At 46.4% G+C, this 17,665-nt stretch overlaps 1 protein-coding gene across 2 annotated transcripts in view; it reads right to left on the bottom strand.

The window, feature by feature from the left end:
• The window catches only part of PCOLCE2 (procollagen C-endopeptidase enhancer 2), a 636,371-nt gene that overhangs the window by 486,658 nt on the left and 132,048 nt on the right, over positions 1–17,665 (bottom strand). The window lies entirely within an intron of this gene.

Genomic DNA, 17,665 nt, shown 5'->3' with positions numbered 1-17,665 from the left:
GCTGTGCTACCTGGCTGAGCAACAACAGCCCCCGACCAAGCTTCTGCGGGACTTGGGTACTCCCCTGAGAGCTGCCATTGTGCTGTCTGCAAAGGCGGGTATGCCTCACACCTGCCCACCGGAGTGAAGTTAGTCAACTCACTACTCTCTAATGGTGCACCTGTGCCTGAAAATGCATGTACACACTGACAGCATGTCCACCTGTGCTCCTGAGCAGGCGAGGGGCCTATACGTAATGTAGGCTATTACAAGTCCATCGATACCTTTAAACCAACCAAATATTGGGCATGCAGCAATCATGATTCTGCCCAGGCCATGGGACGGAATCAGCTCTTATCGACCTAAAAATCCAGATTGATGAAATTAGAGATGAAGGCAAGCCTGCCCTTCAACTTCTCCTAGATCTCTCAGCTGCTTTCGACCTGGTTGACCACAAAATCCTAGGTCAGCACCTATCCACCTCTGCCAACTTCTCCCCAAAAGCCTCAGCCTGGAGTTCATCCTTCCTAGGGGTCAGATCAATGAGGGTATTTGCAGAGAATGCCAGCGCACCATGAGCACCCATCACCTGCGGCATCCCACAAGGATCTTGCTTGACACCAACTTTGTATAACATATTCACAAAACCACGATTTACCCTTTCGGATTCCATTGGCATATCTTATGCAAATCATGCAGATGACTTGCAAATCTTACTCCCCATCACTGGAAACTACCATGAAGATTCCTCCTCTCTCAACTCGCTCTACATGGCAATCCAATCATGGACGGCCACACACCAGTTATGCCTAAATGATGATAAGACGGAGCTTCTCATAGTGGGGCCCCCCACGGTAATAAAAAGCTAAACCCCAAATTACTCATCCTTTAACATTGATAGGATAGTAATTCCGGTCTCCCCTATGGTGAAAACACATGGCGTATATCTAAGTGAGTGCCATTGTCTCCAGTGCCGCCCATACGACCAAGCTAATCAACGCCTCTAGACATTTCCTCTCCCCACACAGCTGCATGACTAAAGGCCGAGCCACCATAGGATCCAGGCTCCACTACTGCAATGCCCTCTTTGCAGTTACTACTGATGTCAATATCAGGAAAATGCAAGTTATTCAGAATAACAACCTCAGAGCCGCACTCAATATCCCTAAAGCTGATCACGTCACTACAGCAAGAAAACATGCCCACTGGCTCTGATACGTGAGTGCATCATTTTCAAAACGCTTTCATTCACACATAGATTCTTATCCAAAGATGCCCCTCCCTACTTATCCCATAAAATCACCAAAGTTTCTATGACCAGACCAACCAGAGTAGCGCATGCCCACCTCATCTCCCAGCCTAAAGGTAAGCAGTTTGCAGCTGGAGGATCTAGTTTCCCAACATTTGCGGCCAGTGAGTGGAACCTACTCCCGCCCACTCTCTGGGGCTGAACAGTCTTACTGGACCTTCAGGAAAGTGCTAACATCTCTGCTGTTCACCTAGCTCTAACTAACATTGTTCCTTCCTCTGTGGGCATGTCCACAAAGACTGGTCATCGATTTCTAAATGCATGCTTGGTCTTTGTCCTCTATACTGCTCACATGCGTAACCGGTTTATGTAATAGCACCTTGATGCCCAAGGGCTTAGCACGCTTTATAAATGTGAAAATAAATAAATAAATAAATAAGTGGCCCTCAAGAGTTGGGCCTCCTTTACACAGTACCACCCCATGGGTTTCCTTGCTGGAGCAGGCCACATTTCTTTAAGAAAAATGATGCTTGAAAAGTAGGAGTTTCAGGGCATTAATGATTACAATATTACTTGGAGCCAGATCATTCGATGTTAATCTTACCCTTCACAGATTGGCCTTCTTCCCTAAGGGACTGAAAAGCAATTCTTGGCTGCCCAATTCTGGTGCAGCAAAACTCTGCTGTTAATTTTCAAAGAAAGTTAATCATTTGAATTCCAAATATGTTGGAGTACATGGAGACATTTGTATTGGGCAATTTCCAAATCAACTTTGAGGCGACTCATTGGATACTGGAATATTAGTTTTTTGTTTGTTATGTTACTGGGATTCATGCCGGGCGCGGCTGCCATTTGCATGTTTTGCGTATGCAGAAGTTCCACCCCAAAAAAAGAATTGTTCTTAAGAAATGCAAAGGTTTGATTTCAGGGTGAGGAAACACAATGGATGTCATTCATTTATAACTAGCTACTCTTAATAAATTACATTTTGATAGTGCATCTGCTTCCTAGGGATATTTTGAAGAGTGAGGGCTGCTCAGTGGTTAAATGTTAAAGGAGATTGCAGGCAGAGGGCATTCGTGGAGCATTCTCCCATTTTGATTGACTGCTTGGAGAGGATACCAGATGGGATCACTGAAGCTTTTCCTACTGCTATTCAGTTTCAATCGAACTCTGCAAGCCATCTGTATAATACACCTCTGTTATAGCTTTTCATTATGAAGGATTCTGCTCACCCTTGTCAGATTATTCTCCCTCTGCTGCCATTGTTCTGTTCTGTTACTATGCTTTTGTACTGGCCCAAACCAACATTGTAGTAGTTTCAAATTGCGTATCCTTGCCCGTGTAGTATTGTGCACCTCCCTGGGACAACTAGACCGTAGTCTCGACTGGGAGGTAGAGCAAGATTGAAGCAATAGGCGCTAGGAGTTTGATATATCAATCTCCAAGGTAAGGGCAAACACTTTACTCTGAATAGACACACCCTGCAATCAGACCTTCCTTTCAGTGTGTTACTACTATGGTGCCTTTTTCTCACGTCAATCAATACAACAGCGCGCAAATCAGGACTGCGCTGCATTTTCTGCTCATTTCATTGAATTAGATCAAGGAACTACACTGTTCAGGACACTTAGTAAATCTTTCCTTTTGTAACCTAGCTCTGCAAGGGCATCCTAAAACAGATAACAATAGAAATAAGATCACCATTAGGGACACAATTTCCAGCAATGGTGCAGTGTTCATGTTTTTACATATACGCCTATATTCAATGCTCCTTCATTCATCTCATTGCTTCTACAGTTCAGGAAGGAGCTCAAGACCCTCCTCTTCAAGGAATGGTTCCTCCCTAGCGCGTAGGTCCACAGAATGTCCACTCCCTAGCTTACCTGAGACTGAGTGACCCGATCCAAACTGTTTCCTCCTATGAACCCTTGTGGATCCATTGATGAAAAATTCCTCACCCTCCCTTGTTGTTAGATCCCCACTTCCTTGTTTCTCAGCTTCTCTAACTATGTTCTCCCCCTTGATTGTAAAGTTCTCCATTGCTTCCCGAAGCTAGGTCTGCGCTCAATAAATCCCATATTAATACCCTAATTTTTAATTTATTTAATTTTTTTATTTAGTTTTTTAATCAAGAAACTTGATTTTTCAACGTATAAAAACAATATAAAATAAGTTTTACATAATTTGTTACAATTCATTAAAAAAAATCAATTAATACCCTGTTCATAATAATTGTTAAATAATTGAAACAATATAATTCCCATAACCATGAGATATAAAGCCTCACATATAAAGCCTCACAGCAGATGTAGGGCTGTGTGGCAGCGCCGTGCACCGAAGTGTTGTGGGATACACACTGATTTTTTGATAACACGTTTTTAGGGAATACACAACATATTTGAATAATTATGCTAAATACGGGCAGGTGTGCTTGAGGGCAGGAGATGATCTAGTGTACATCATAGACTGGATGATTTCTAGGTGATATGATTACTCATCCAGATGGTACTCATTTCATTCACCTCACAATGGTAAATGTCAGAGTGGGTATTGTAGGGACTCAGAACTAAGAATTAAAGGTGTCTGCCACACAACAGGTGGGGTGCAGAGGGGCTTTCAAGCCTCCACAGAAAAAAGCTTTTAGCAGGCCAGTCCCCCTCCAGTAAAGCCTTTCCCTTAAACTTTACATAGCCGCCTAGTCCATGCCGATGATGCCTGGTCATATTTATATTGGACTGCACATTGTATTGCCATCATGCTTGAAGCTAGTTTTGCATGCATATGTGTATACTTTTAAAATAGGACGTTTAAACAGTCCACAAGTCTGTAGCCTTGGGGGGCAGTTTCAAACGGCTATAGTGGAGAGAGGAAAGGGTGGAGAATAAGTGAGCGGGAAAGGGGGTTGGAAGTAATAACAGACTATGCTGATGAAAAGAAACAGCCTCACAGTAATTAACAACTTAGGGAGACAGGCAGGATTTGAATATGTTTATATGGCCTTTGTTTGGTCTTTGATAGCATATGGACATATGTTCATGTTTTCTTACTCTTCTGGAATTGAAAACTAGACCGATAGAGTTATTTTTCATGTACAAAATATGTGATGACCGTCACGTGATGCTCTACAATGGCATGCTTTTATAACCATATTAAAAAAATAAAAATTAAAACACGGAGCAGACATTTTCGCCCTCTTGTGCCGCTGAAAGGCCTACCCAGTATCCTAGATCTCGCCCACATAGATATATTTACCTGAAGGGCCCAGGGCTGACGCTAGAGGAGGCACTGGCGTGTGAACCCCTATTAATTTCCATAGGTGGGAGGGCCTTCATGGAGGCAAAGAACCTCAGGGTTCAAGGAAGGATACCCTTCTCAGGGTTCTGAGGTACATAACGTGACACGCTTCTAGTGTAGTGAGGCTAAGACGGGGCTTCAGAGCCCAAGCCCTGACCTTAAGCTGCTTCTGTGGCTGTGCCATAGAGGCCTCACTTGGCTAATGGTGAAGGCCATTGGCGACTGTGGTCATGACATGCACTTGTGGTGGGTGCGTGGAGCAGAATAATTTGGATCTAGGATTAGGCTCGAGTAGTTCATGCAAGAAACAGAGAGCGTAAGAAAGCGAGACCAGGGACGTCATTTAGGGGTCACCAGGGGTCGCACCTGCGACCCCTGAGGTCTCCCTTGCTACCCCTGTGGTCTCCCTTGCTACCCCTAAAAAAAACCAAAAGTAAAAAAAGATATATATATATCTTCTTTTTTTAGCCGGTATGGTAGCTCAGTGAGTTCAGTGTTCGATGCTGCCTTTCATCCTGCTGAGGTTGATAAATGAGTACCAACATAGGTTGGGTGATATTGTATGTATATTTGGTCTATATGAAGCCCTTACGGTAAGTGCTATTTAACACATCATTATCGTTTGGCCTTGGCCATCTGCTTGCATTCACAGTAATTTGGTAAATGGGCCTATACGCGCTGATATTAATGATACATATGGTGATCCATTCTTGTATGAAATGTATATCACTTTACAGTGATATTGTAACCATATTTTTCGTAGTGTACTTAGAAACAATGCTATGTGATGCCACTTTCTGTTTTGTCAAGGGGTGAAAGGTCGTGTTCCATCGCTTCCTGTGATGTGACTTCGGGGTCGGGTCAAATTACATCACTTCCTGTGAGGTCATCAGAGGTCAAGGGTCGTGTGATGTCACTTCCACTACCCCTGGCATTTTGGTGAAATGACATCCCTGTGCGAGACAATTACTGAGCTTGGCTGGTGAACTGGATCATGGTGGCACAGTATACTATGCTGTGCCACCTGGGCATTTGATAAACCTTAAACCTTGTAGTGCTGTGAGCCACCTAGAAGTGCATTGCTTCACTCAAAAAACATTTTGTAACTCAAATCGAGTCTGCTAAAAGTATGCCCCAAAACTATTTTAAATGTTATAAAATTTGACAAACCCATTCCACTCTGATAACCCAATCAGTCCTTCCCAGCAATGGTGTAACACACTGCACTCATTCTTCACTTCTAAAATCAGTGATATGCAGGCTATTACTGAGACTTCAGACACTGATCTTAATAGTCTTGCATCTACTCTTACCTCACTTGCAGGAAGCTCAAATAATAGCCCAAACATTAACTCGAAAAGATATGGACCTAAACTTATTAAAGAGACAGCTACACCTCGTTCATTCTCCATTATCTCTCCCAAGGTGGTGGTTGAGGTAGTTCAAAAAGGAACCCCACATCCTGTCCTGGGGATCCTTGCCCCTCTCATCTAGGCAAACCAAGCACTGAAGTGCTGGCTTGTTTTATTACTCAAATCATGAATCTCTCATTTTACAATAATATTATTCTACATGAACTAAAACACACTTGGATGACCCCACTGTTAGAAAAGCCACCCTTAGACCTTCTCCAATGCTCTGCTTATAGACCCATTGCTTATGCTCCTTTTTTGTAAAGAATTCTGGAAACAATCACTACTAAACAATTGCAGACTCACTTGAGAAATAAAATATTGGGCGATTTTCAATCAGGTTTCAGATCCAAAAGCAGAACTGAAATGGCTTTGCTAGATATAAAGGAAGGACTGTTGCACATGTCAGAGGACGGCCAGGATGGAATGCTTATGCTGTTGGATTTATCCCCAGCTTTTGACAGCCTCGACCAAAAATCTCTCCTTTCTAGTCTGGTTGAAGTGGCTCTGTTGACCCATAAAACTGAATGGATTAACGATTTTATTTTGAGTGACAGAGTCAGTAGAGTGTGCTTGGAGTTCCAGCAATTGAGGGCTTCTGAGCTGGAATTTTGAGTTTCCCAAGGAACAGGTATCCCTCCTTCTATTAAGTGTATATATGAAATCCTTCCATGGCTTACTATTGGAACAAGGTGCAGTCTTTCAAAATAACCCCGGATTAAACCCAGCTGTTTTCAACCTCCATGGACAGACTGATCATGTTTTTTTATTATTTTATTTTTCAATTCCAGACTGCTCATGTTCTTGAGAGAACTCACTTCATTTTCAATCTTATTCAAAAATGGGTGAGAGAAAACCGGTTGTATTTAAATCCAGCTAAGACTGAAACTCTCATTGCAATGATTGCTTACTTTAAGTGCTTGAAGATCCAAGGCAACATCGTTGAGGCCCAACATAAAGTGAAAATGCTGGAAGTAAAATTCGACTCCAAGTTAACCACTGCGATACACACAAATCAGATACTAAGCAACACAGTTTATCATCTTATGCTCCTTTGACTAATCAAAAACGTTCTATCACAGCAGCGTCTTCAGTTCAAGAGTGAACTACTGTACACTATTGATAGAAGCTGTCAAATCCGGAATCCTGGAACCGTCTGCAGATTCTCATCCATTCTGCTGCTAGAATAATTAGCAACACCCATGGACAACAGCATATGACTCCCATTCTACGTAAATTATACTGGCTACCCGTCCGTTCCGGGGTCAAGTTCAAAGCCTTGACTCTTGGCCATAAAACCATCTGCGGGAAAGTGCCAGGATAATTGAAACATTGTTTTAAGATATATACCCCAAACAGATCATTATGATCTTTAGGTAAATTCCTAATGACTGCACAAAGGGTTAAGTGTGATTATGCCCTGGAACCTTCTTTCACTGTCCAAGCAAGTATTTTGTGGAATTCACTTCCGGAATAGAAGGCGTGTCATTCAAAAACATCTAGCCTTCCGCTGGAAATTAAAGAGCTGGCTGTTTTGATAACAGTCCATAATTTCTAGATCCGGCAGAGCCTCTCCCTCTTCTGATTAGTAGTTGATATTTTGCAAAGTCCGCTTAGAAACCGATCTGGGTCGTAATCGTCACATAAGCAACCAAATCATATGGAATCTCAGATACAGCTCGAACCTGCTCATTGTGGTTCATGGCTGCACTGACTATCACCACTTCATAAAGTGAGTCTAAGACAACAAGTGCTGGGGCTCAAAAATAAGTGCCAGGGCTCCGCCCTGGTAAACACCCCCACAAATTAAACACTGGCCCTAACAAGCCCGATAGTCTGGCAGAGATCAAGGGGAGCCAAACGTTGCAGACCCCTGGCCCTGAGGGAGGGCGACTAAGGACTATGACACTTCAAGTGATGCTCCCTCATACTTGATCTCTCCAAAATATGCTGAAACAAATTCCTCAATTTCTACTGTGTCAAGTTCAGGATCATCTACAAGTGCTTGCGTGCTGTGTTACTGCACATTACTTGTACTTTACCTTAGCAAGCATAATGCAAGACTGCAAGTACCTAAGTGCAAAGGAAATCCCCAGAATGGCTGAGTATTCCCATTGGACAAAGGCAGGCCCCTGTATCTCCCCACCAGGTTATAGCTATGTGCTTTGCCCGGCAAAAATACACTTTGCACAGTCCCCTGAATCATGGTTTGGACTGGCAGTGCAAAGTCACTTTTCAGTAGTGCAAATTCAATTTGAACCGGGCATATATTCCATGAATCGGGCCCTCACTGTCCACTGTGCACGGTAAAGACTCACTTTCTTTAGCAAGATTCTTGATGTCTTTATTAGTCAGAGAACCCAAGGTAGGGAAGTGGGCACTTGAATTTTACTATAGCACGAATAATGGAAATGTCTGAAGAAGAGCGCTTGACAGCAGGTCAGGTGCTCCCAGGGAATGAGACTCGCTGCACTGCCAGGGAGCGTAACTCATTCTCTAGGCGTAAGAGCCAATCCCAGTGGTTTGTCATTTCTTCAGCACTGGCAAGTCTTCCAGTGCACCCGTTCTCCTCCCTTACTCGTATCAATGTAGTTTGACTGCAGGTTTTATGGGATTTTACCAAAGAATTGTCACTGTGTCAAAAAAAAACTCCTGCATTTGTTTAACAGATTTTTTTGCCACAAAATGCAGTACCACCCCAGCCCATATCATAATGCCTCATCCAAACACACCTGGCGTTTTGCGAAAACCTTTCAGTATAAAATGTCAGTTAAAAAAAAGCTGCATTGAAATGTAATAGGTAAAAAAGACTGGCTACAGCATCTGCGTAGTCTCGCGCAGTATTCCCTTGCTATCCAGCCAGGCCAACATTCAACAAACCGTGTGCATATGTTAGCATGCCCACACTTGGACGGCTCTCTAGACACTAGCCTGCGCCGCATCTGGATGGGGGTGTGAGGGTTGGCATAACCACACCTGGATGGAGTCCTAAACATTGGCCTGCGCCGCGTCTAGATGGGCATGTGAGGGCCAACAGGTGCCACACTCAGACAGAACTGTGAATGTTAGCATGGTAAAGGTCAGGTAACCCACTAACGAATATAAGCTCAAACTCTGCATACTTATCTCACTCAAAAAACTCACACAACCATCTCTCGCACAACAAGCCGCACGCACTTCACAACACTGCAACAACACATAAGCGGGAACAACAGCACACGCGGACTGACTCCGATCCGATACCCGCACCAAAGCTCAGCACCCGGTGTATACTGAGTTGAAGCTGCCAACAGAACACCACTCCTCTCACTATCCTACTCCCTTCTTCACCTTACTAACCCATCCCACCTTTATCGTTTACAGATCCGCCTGAGCGCCTGGGGACCAATTCCTTTGGTGACGGTGCGCGGTACAACTACCTTTAACATTTAACATTTAACATATAGACACACGGATGCGGCTTAGTCTCAGTGACCGAGACCAGCCACCAGCGCTCAATTACTTGTGCTCCCATTGAATGACACTCCCTTCCAGTGTAATTCCAATCACGTCGGAGTTCGGACCCGGAAGAACAACACAAAAGCAACACAAATAAGTCTCGGCATTTTTCTGATTCGTGTGAGAGCGAGTAGGGGACTGGTACAGACGCCGAGGGATGCTTGAGGGCTGGACCGGACCTTGCTGCCCCTCCCTCCCTACCAGTGAGTGCAATGAGAATGTGACCGTTTTGAAGTCTATACACGTGATCGTGCCAATTATGTATGTGTTCGTGAGCTGTCCTGTGAAATGTAATAAAACAAATGCAGGAGAATAAACACACATGCATTGGACTACAGCAGTCCTCGCTGCTCCTCACTGCGGCCTCGTGGTCAGGGACAGCTGGGAGCAGCACCAGTGGGATTTCTTAATCTCACATTGACGTTCGTTGCCGGAACGCTTTCTTTCAAGCAGAAAATGGAAACTCACGCCATTTTGAAAGAAAGCCAGGTATGCGAGCATTCTCACAGAAACCGAGGGCGTTGGCCAAGGAAATTTCGAAAAAAGCAGGAAGCTTGGAAAATCTCCGAATGCTGCAGAGAGGTTATTTTTTGGGCTCTGGCAGGGGAGTTGCTAGGTCTGGAAAAGACCCGGGGCTAAACTGATGCCGGAACTGTTGGGACTGGGGGCTAGCTAGTCTTTTGGCTGTAGCTCCTGAGATTCTACCCGGGGCTACAACCAAAAGATCAGGGGCTATAGCCCCCTTAGCCCCCCCCCTAGCAACGCCCCTGGGCTCTGGGTAGCAAGGCTCACTTTCAAACCTCTGCACTTGAGCTTTGTGTGTGTATGTAGAGCATTCAGAGTGATTTACCCAATTTGAAGAGTAATGTTGAGCTGGATCTGCTTCATTTTTCAATCTAAAATCGGGCATGGTCAACAAAGTTGGGGGGTGGGGTGCATGCATTCCACTGATTGCGACATATGGCTTGCACGGTTACCCAAGACAGTCCACTCCCCTCTGTCTCCTGTGTGATGTGGTCACGTTGCTTGACGGCAACTTTCTGCCGTTGCCCATTCATATAAATAAAGGAGGCAGTCCAGCGACACATTTAGTGCTCGCCGGGAGCTGTTACAGGAAGATCTATGTGCTTATTTCAGGTACAGGGGGCAAGGCCTTCACACGGGAGTCCCGGGGCAAGGCTAAATGTAACATTGGCGACGAGGATACAGCTGGGCAGGGGGACGGTGCTCTGATGCTTGTCATAGTTCTGGTGGCCCGACCCGACACCTGTCAGAGGCATTAACCCTCGCGGTGAAGCAAAAACTGACATTTACGGTCCCTACTGCAGCAGCTCCACATGTGGAGTCCTCATGCACCGTGAGGGCAGTTTTTGGAGCCCATAAAGGCTACTAACCTGCAGCAGGGCCACAAAGGCCCTTTAAAAAAATGTATCTTTTTTTCCTCTCTTCTCCTTTTCCACTTAACAGTACATCACGCCTACAAGCAGCGTATATTTGCAGCCATACTGAAGTGCCATCTGAGAAGGCTGACGTGCCAGAAGGTGAACATGACAGTGCCGGGAATCCGAGAAGTACGCTAACAGGAGAAAAGTGTGGACTTCTTCCACAAAGAGGGTGCCTGTGCAGTTTGCAACCATAAAGGTGCACTGGTGGGTGCGAATTGCGGCCTTCTTTCGCAGGGAGGGGATCTGTGTACTTTGCTACCATGAGCGATGCTGAGGACGTTCCGGGAGCCGGTCAGGTTGTGGCAAGGGCCCCGCAAGCGAGAAGGACACCACGCCAACAAGGGACACTGGCCCCGATGCCGGTATTCGACACTTCGGGCAATCCCTCGAAGCTGGGACCGAAATGGCTGCTCTGGATCGAGAAGTCGGACATGTATTTTAGGGCAACTGTCGAAACGGATTATGAAGCCAACATTGCAACCCTCATATACCCCGCTGGGTCGGAGGTGCACAGAATTTTTCTCGTCCCTCACTCCCATTGACAACTCCTAGCAAGCTGCCAAAGATAGCCTCAGAGAACACTTTCTGCCACTAGCCAATCAAGACTATGAAAGATTTGTTGTGTGCAGTGAGAAATAGAAGGAGGAGGAATCCCTCGACCAGTTTCATGGCAGGCTCTGTCATCTGGCAAGTACATGTACAGGGAAGAATGAGGAGGGCATGTCGAGGAACCAGTTGATACAAGGGTGCGCTTCAGGGAAGCTGTGCCGACAAATACTGCGTGAGCCTGGGTTGTTGTTGGCCTGGATCTTAGAAATGGGACGATCATATGAACTGGCGGAGAGCCGCGCAACTAAAATGGACACTGGGCTTCGCTCACTGAAAGTGGAGGACGCTTGTGCAATAAGGCGCTTGCCAAATGATAGTCCCTCAAGACCTAGATGGCCCCCAAGGAGATCTGAGACACTGCTGCCATATCCCAAATGTGGCTATGACCTTCCACACGCGGGGGAATGCCCAGCGAAAGGGAGAAGGTGAAGATGCTGTGGAGAGGCGTGTCACTTTGGCCGGATGTGCAAAACACCCACACCAGTAACTATTCCCAGACGGCCCAGAAGGACACCCAGTAACACCACATGAAGACAGAGGCAGGTTGCGGTTGTCGAGCAAGGTACACCGAGTCAAGAACTGGCGGAAGATGAAGAGGAGGAAGAAGAGATATTTTTCCTCTCAAGTATAGACTCTCTGAAGAAGAAGAGGAGGCAGCCCATGTGCACACTAGCTGTGGATGGAACAATGGGTGACCTGCCTCTACGAGACACTGCCAGGGCCTCCAGCACTCATGAAAGCCCAGGCAAAACTATTCACATTTGGTGGTACTCAGCTGATCCTCCATCGTCGTGGTATCATTGTGGCATCGTCGTGGCAATCATACCGAAGCAACCCGGTTCAGTGTATCTGCGTCGACATGAGGCTTCCAAACTTGGCCATCAAGCGTGAACGACATAGCACACCGACTCTTGATGATGTGGTAGAAGAACTGCATGGGGCCATGGTATTTTTAAAGGTAGATCTGCGTCCGGGTACTATGAGCTGGAACTTCACCCAGACTTGCGCTACATTACCACATTCACAACCCACCATGTGCTTTACCAATACAAGCACTTGAGTTTTGGGGTCTCCTCCACAGCTGAAGTATTTCAGAATGTCATACGCGGAGCCTTGGCAGGTCTCAAAGGGGTCATCAATCTCAGCGATGACATTCTGGTCTACACCGGACACATGGCTCATCTCGAGAAAACTCTGGAAAGAATCCAAAGCCTTGGACTTAGCTTACATCACAAAATGTGCAAGTTCCTGAAGGACAGCATTGAATCCTTTGGATTCGTTTTCCACGAGAAGAGAATCTCCCCAGACCTGTGGAAAATCATGGACATTCATGAGGCAAAACCAGCAGGAAACGTGTTGGAAGTCAGGAGCTTCCTGGGGATGGTGACGTACTGTGGTTGGTTCATACCCAACCTGGTGACCCTCTCCGAGCCCCTCAGGATGCTGACGCAAAAGGACAAAGTATAGGAATGGTCCGTCAAACAGCAGGAGGCTTTCGAGACCATCTAAAAGGCAGTCACTGGGAAGGAATGAATGGCGTTCTTTGACCCGAGGAAGGAGTCCGAGGTCATTGTCAACGCTGGTCCGGTTGGGCTGGGAGCGGTTCTGTCTCAACAGGACATGCAAGGACAGATGAGGCCAATTGTGTATGCCAGCAAGGCGCTCACCAACACAGAACAACGCTACTCACAGATAGAGAGAATAGCCCTGGCCATCCTATGAGGATGCCAGCATTTTTGGATTTACATTTTGGGAAAACCTATTCCTATAGTGACTGACCATAAACCCCTACTCCCCATCATGGCAGGATCCTTGTCGAAGCTGCCCCCAAGGATCGAACGATGGATGCTGTCCCTGATTGAGTACGGAGTAGTGCTGACATATAGGCCTGGAGCACATAACCCAGCTGACTACCTCTCACGACACCCGAGGAGCGGAGGAGAACGAGAGGACCTGGCACCGGTAGAAGTTGAGGAGCATGTTCGCCTAGCGATAGAAGCCACCAAGCCGGTAGCTCTCACCATTCAGGAAGTGGCAGACGCCTCGAAAGAGGATGAATGTTTCAGGGTGATCCAGACTGCCATGATCAGCAGTGAGTGGAAGACCGTCCTATCCAATCCCAACCGCAGGAGCCGAGAGGTGCAGCAGGATCTGGAGCAGCTGTGGCGAGTCAGGCATGAACTGTCTGCAACGAAGGACAGTTTAATACTGAGAGGACACCAGCTAGTGATCGTGTAAGCACTGGTGTGAAGGGTAATAGAGTTGTCAAACTATCGCCATCAGGGAACAGCAAAGACAAAGGCCAGACTACGACCAAGGGTCTGGTTTCCAGGCCTATAAGCAAAAGTGGATGAACACATTGCCAACTGCATCTGGTGCCAAGCGACCGCCCCAGCTAACAAAGAGCCGAGGATAGAGTCCATGCCCAGGAGTGAACAACCGTGGGACATGGTCCACGCTAACTTTGGGTCCATGGCTAGGGGGATACACTTCCTTGTGATGATAGATCAGTAGTCTCGATACCCGGAGGTTGAGTTAGTGGAGTCCAAATCATGTTACCAGGTGATACAAGTCATGGAGAAAATGTTGCAACACATGGCTTTCCCAAGATCGTCTGCTCAGACAATGGACCATCGTTTCATGGAGAGAACTTTGCTGAGTTTATGGCAGATTGTGGGATCACACACCGGAGAGACACACCCGTATGGCCTCAGGCTAATGGGGAGGCTGAATGCTTTATGAGAAAATTAAACAAAGTATTCTGCATAACTCAAGGCCAGGGAAATGAGCTGAGGAGGACTCTATACCAATTCCTGAGGGAATACAGAGCAACACCTCATCAATCAACAGGCGTGGTTCTTGCAGAGGCGCTCTTTCAGAGGTGGCCACGAGGATTACTCCCAGAGGTGGAGGGTCAGTCCCCTGGGGTCATTGATGACAAAAGGACGTCTGAGGATCGAAGAATACATAATGACGAGGAGAACCTCTGACGACATCTCAAACCACCGGACATAGTGGTGGGTGACACTGTACTGGTGCGAAATCGTCACCCCAAAGGAAAGTTGTCCCTCACCTATGAGCCCTCCCCAATGGGTGTGGTCCAGGTCAAAGGCTCGATGGTAACTGCCATCGATCAGAGGGGGAAAGTAACTCGTAACTCCAGTTTCTTTCGGAAGATGGGAGGAAAAGAAGGGCTGAGAGAACAAGAGAGGAAGAAGGTCCCCTGACAGGAACCAAAGGTGTGGAACAAACACCGGATGACAATGCGGAAGATGCAGGGCCCACACCAGCCAGGGCGGAAGGCAATGCCATGGAGTAACCAGCAGAAGGAAGATACCCCCGTCGAGAGAGCAGAAGATGCCCTGAGTGGATCAGAGACTATATAATGGGTGACTAGGCGTGAAAGGACCTGTATCGAACCAAGTCACCTCATGTTGCCCACGTTGTGCCCAAACTAGTTTGGTATGCTACCATGTTTATGTCTGTCCTGTTTGCACTGACGGGATTATGAAAAGTTGTGTTTTTCAATTGTTATGAAAAAGGAGAAATCTGATGAAGTCACGTGGCGCGACTGCAACTATCTGCCATCGCGCATTCATATAAATAAAGGGGGTGATCCCATGACACAGTTAGTGCACGCTGGGAGACCGTGACAGGAAGATCTGTGTCTGTGTGCTTATTTCAGGTACTGGAGTAAAGCCTTCACAAAGGAGTCCTGGAGCAAGTCTAAATGTAACACCTGGAACCCTTATTTTAGTGGTCTTCCAATCCCCCAATACTGTGGTATATTTAATGTGAACATTTACAAATATTTAATAATTACGTGCCTCCGTTGCAATTATTTTTAATTGTATTTCCTTTTTTCTCTGTCACCAGCTTTTAACACTTGTGACTTGAAGAACTCTTATGCCCTTACGCTCTTCCTACGGAGCAGACTCCTGTATTGTCCTCATTGCTGCTTTGCTATCAGTGGAATGCGTTACATCCATGGTCTGGGTTGGTCGTTTCCGCTCCTGTTCCAATGCATTCAAGGCTTCATTAGGTGCACTGTACTTTCAATAGCATCACCGTGATAACAGGTGAAGCAGTGAGCTGGAAGTGAATCATACAAACAGGGAGCGGGGAGGCTTTTACTGTCCACGAACGGGGAGCATTTTACTGTCCCGCATGGGATGCAGCCTGGACAACATTTAAGGTGGCTTCTTCGTTTCTATTTTAATTTCCGTGGGAAACGTCTGGATAAATGTCACCAGGTTTTAGGGTACAAAATTAATGCAGCAGTCGTCTATGGAGCAGAGGTCTTGGGGGCAGCTCCTTGTGGGTGTCTAGGTACAGTGTTGAATTCTGGTTTGCAGATGATTACGGGTTTCCCTTCTAGAGTCCCGGGGGATGCTTAGATATATGAGCTGGGGCTCGTTAGTTTATCCCTGCAAGCCCAGCAACGGTTTTTAGAATTCTTATGGAATATCCAATTGAATCCCCCTCTAAACCTAAATGTTACGATAGCATTGAAAGATTCTATTCATAATGTCAGTGAAGATCCAGAATGTTGGTCTAGCAGCAGAATCAGCCTACTGAAAGGATGGAGGTAGTGGGATGTAACGATGTTGGGTGATTTAACTCGCAGCCAGAGTAAGTGAGAAGTATGAAAATACCCTTGCTGAAATATTAGGCCTCGATACCCAAATGGGCCGGTCCTGTTTCTGTCATAACTAAGATTCAGGCTGCCGAGTGCCGAAGATATATCCTAATGGCCAGGTTAAAGGTGCTCCCGCTTAGAACAAGGGCCCCATGATTGGGGTTAGATAGGGTCTTCCCACATGGTTTGGGATATGGAGAAGATCTCATGCACTTCTTAATGGACGGTAAACGCCTGATTAAATTAAGAAAACAGTGGCTAAGGCCTCATCCTATAAAGAATCCTTTATGGACACATGGGGCCGCTATGCTATTTTTTATGCACAGTGAAGATGAGGCATTTCTAACTGATACAGCTGATTTTATCAAGGAGGCTTTTGGTGATGTTTACAGAAATAGGCCGCTGGTGAAATAAGATACCCGCCTGATATTTTTAAGCTTTTAATTCATGGGTGCACAACATACGCCCCGCGGGCCAGTTGCGGCCCGCCATGCCCTTTTGACCGGCCCGCGAGGCACAAAGACTTTCCTAATGGAGGGCGGCCGCCCTCCATTAGGAAAGTCTTTGTTGTCTTCCGGGCCGGTGAAAACACTGGCCCTCATTGGCTCAGCACACACACGCATCACGTCGCTCCTACGAGCCACGTAATGCGTGTGTGCTGCACCAATGGAGGGCCAGCACTACAGCTGGCGTGGTCCATAAGGCTTGATGCCGGAAGGCATTTCAGCCTTGGACCACGCCAGTCGTAGTGCGATTCCAGCGTTCCAGCTTACCTGCCTGCCTTCCAGCACGTCTCCGGTAAGTGGTCTGTTTGTGTTTGTGTGTCGGGTTTGTTTTGCTTTATGTTTGTGTGTGTATGTTGCGGGGTGGGGGGTGTGTCGGATGTGTATGAATGTTTGTGTTTGAATGTATTTTGTGTGTATGTTGAGATGCGGGGGTGGGGGGTGTGTCGGATGTGTATGAATGTTTGTGTTTGAATGTATTTTGTGTATAAGTTGAGATGGGGGGGTGGGGGGTGTGTCGGATGTGTATAAATGTTTGTGTTTGAATGTATTTTGTGTGTATGTTGAGATGGGGGGGTGGGGGGGTGTGTCGGATGTGTATGAATGTTTGTGTTTGAATGTATTTTGTGTGTAAGCTGAGATGCGGGGGTGGGGGGGTTGTCGGATGTGTATGAATGTTTGTGTTTGAATGTATTTTGTGTGTAAGTTGAGATGCGGGGGTGGGGTGGTGTGTCGGATGTGTATGAATGTTTGTGTTTGAATGTATTTTGTGTGTAAGTTGAGATGCGGGGGTGGGGGGGTGTGTCGGATGTGTATGAATGTTTGTGTTTGAATGTATTTTGTGTGTAAGTTGAGATGCAGGGGTGGGGGGTGTGTCGGATGTGTATGAATGTTTGTATTTGAATGTATTTTGTGTGTATGTTGAGATGCGGGGGTGGGGGGGTGTGTCGGATGTGTATGAATGTTTGTGTTTGAATGTATTTTGTGTGTAAGTTGAGATGCGGGGGTGGGGGGTGTGTCGGATGTGTATGAAT

The sequence above is a fragment of the Ambystoma mexicanum genome, chromosome 10 (assembly GCF_040938575.1).
Source record: "Ambystoma mexicanum isolate Mex_15411 chromosome 10, UKY_AmexF1_1, whole genome shotgun sequence".
Classification (NCBI taxonomy): Eukaryota; Metazoa; Chordata; class Amphibia; order Caudata; family Ambystomatidae; genus Ambystoma; species Ambystoma mexicanum.
This window is presented reverse-complemented; position numbering and strand designations above follow the sequence as displayed.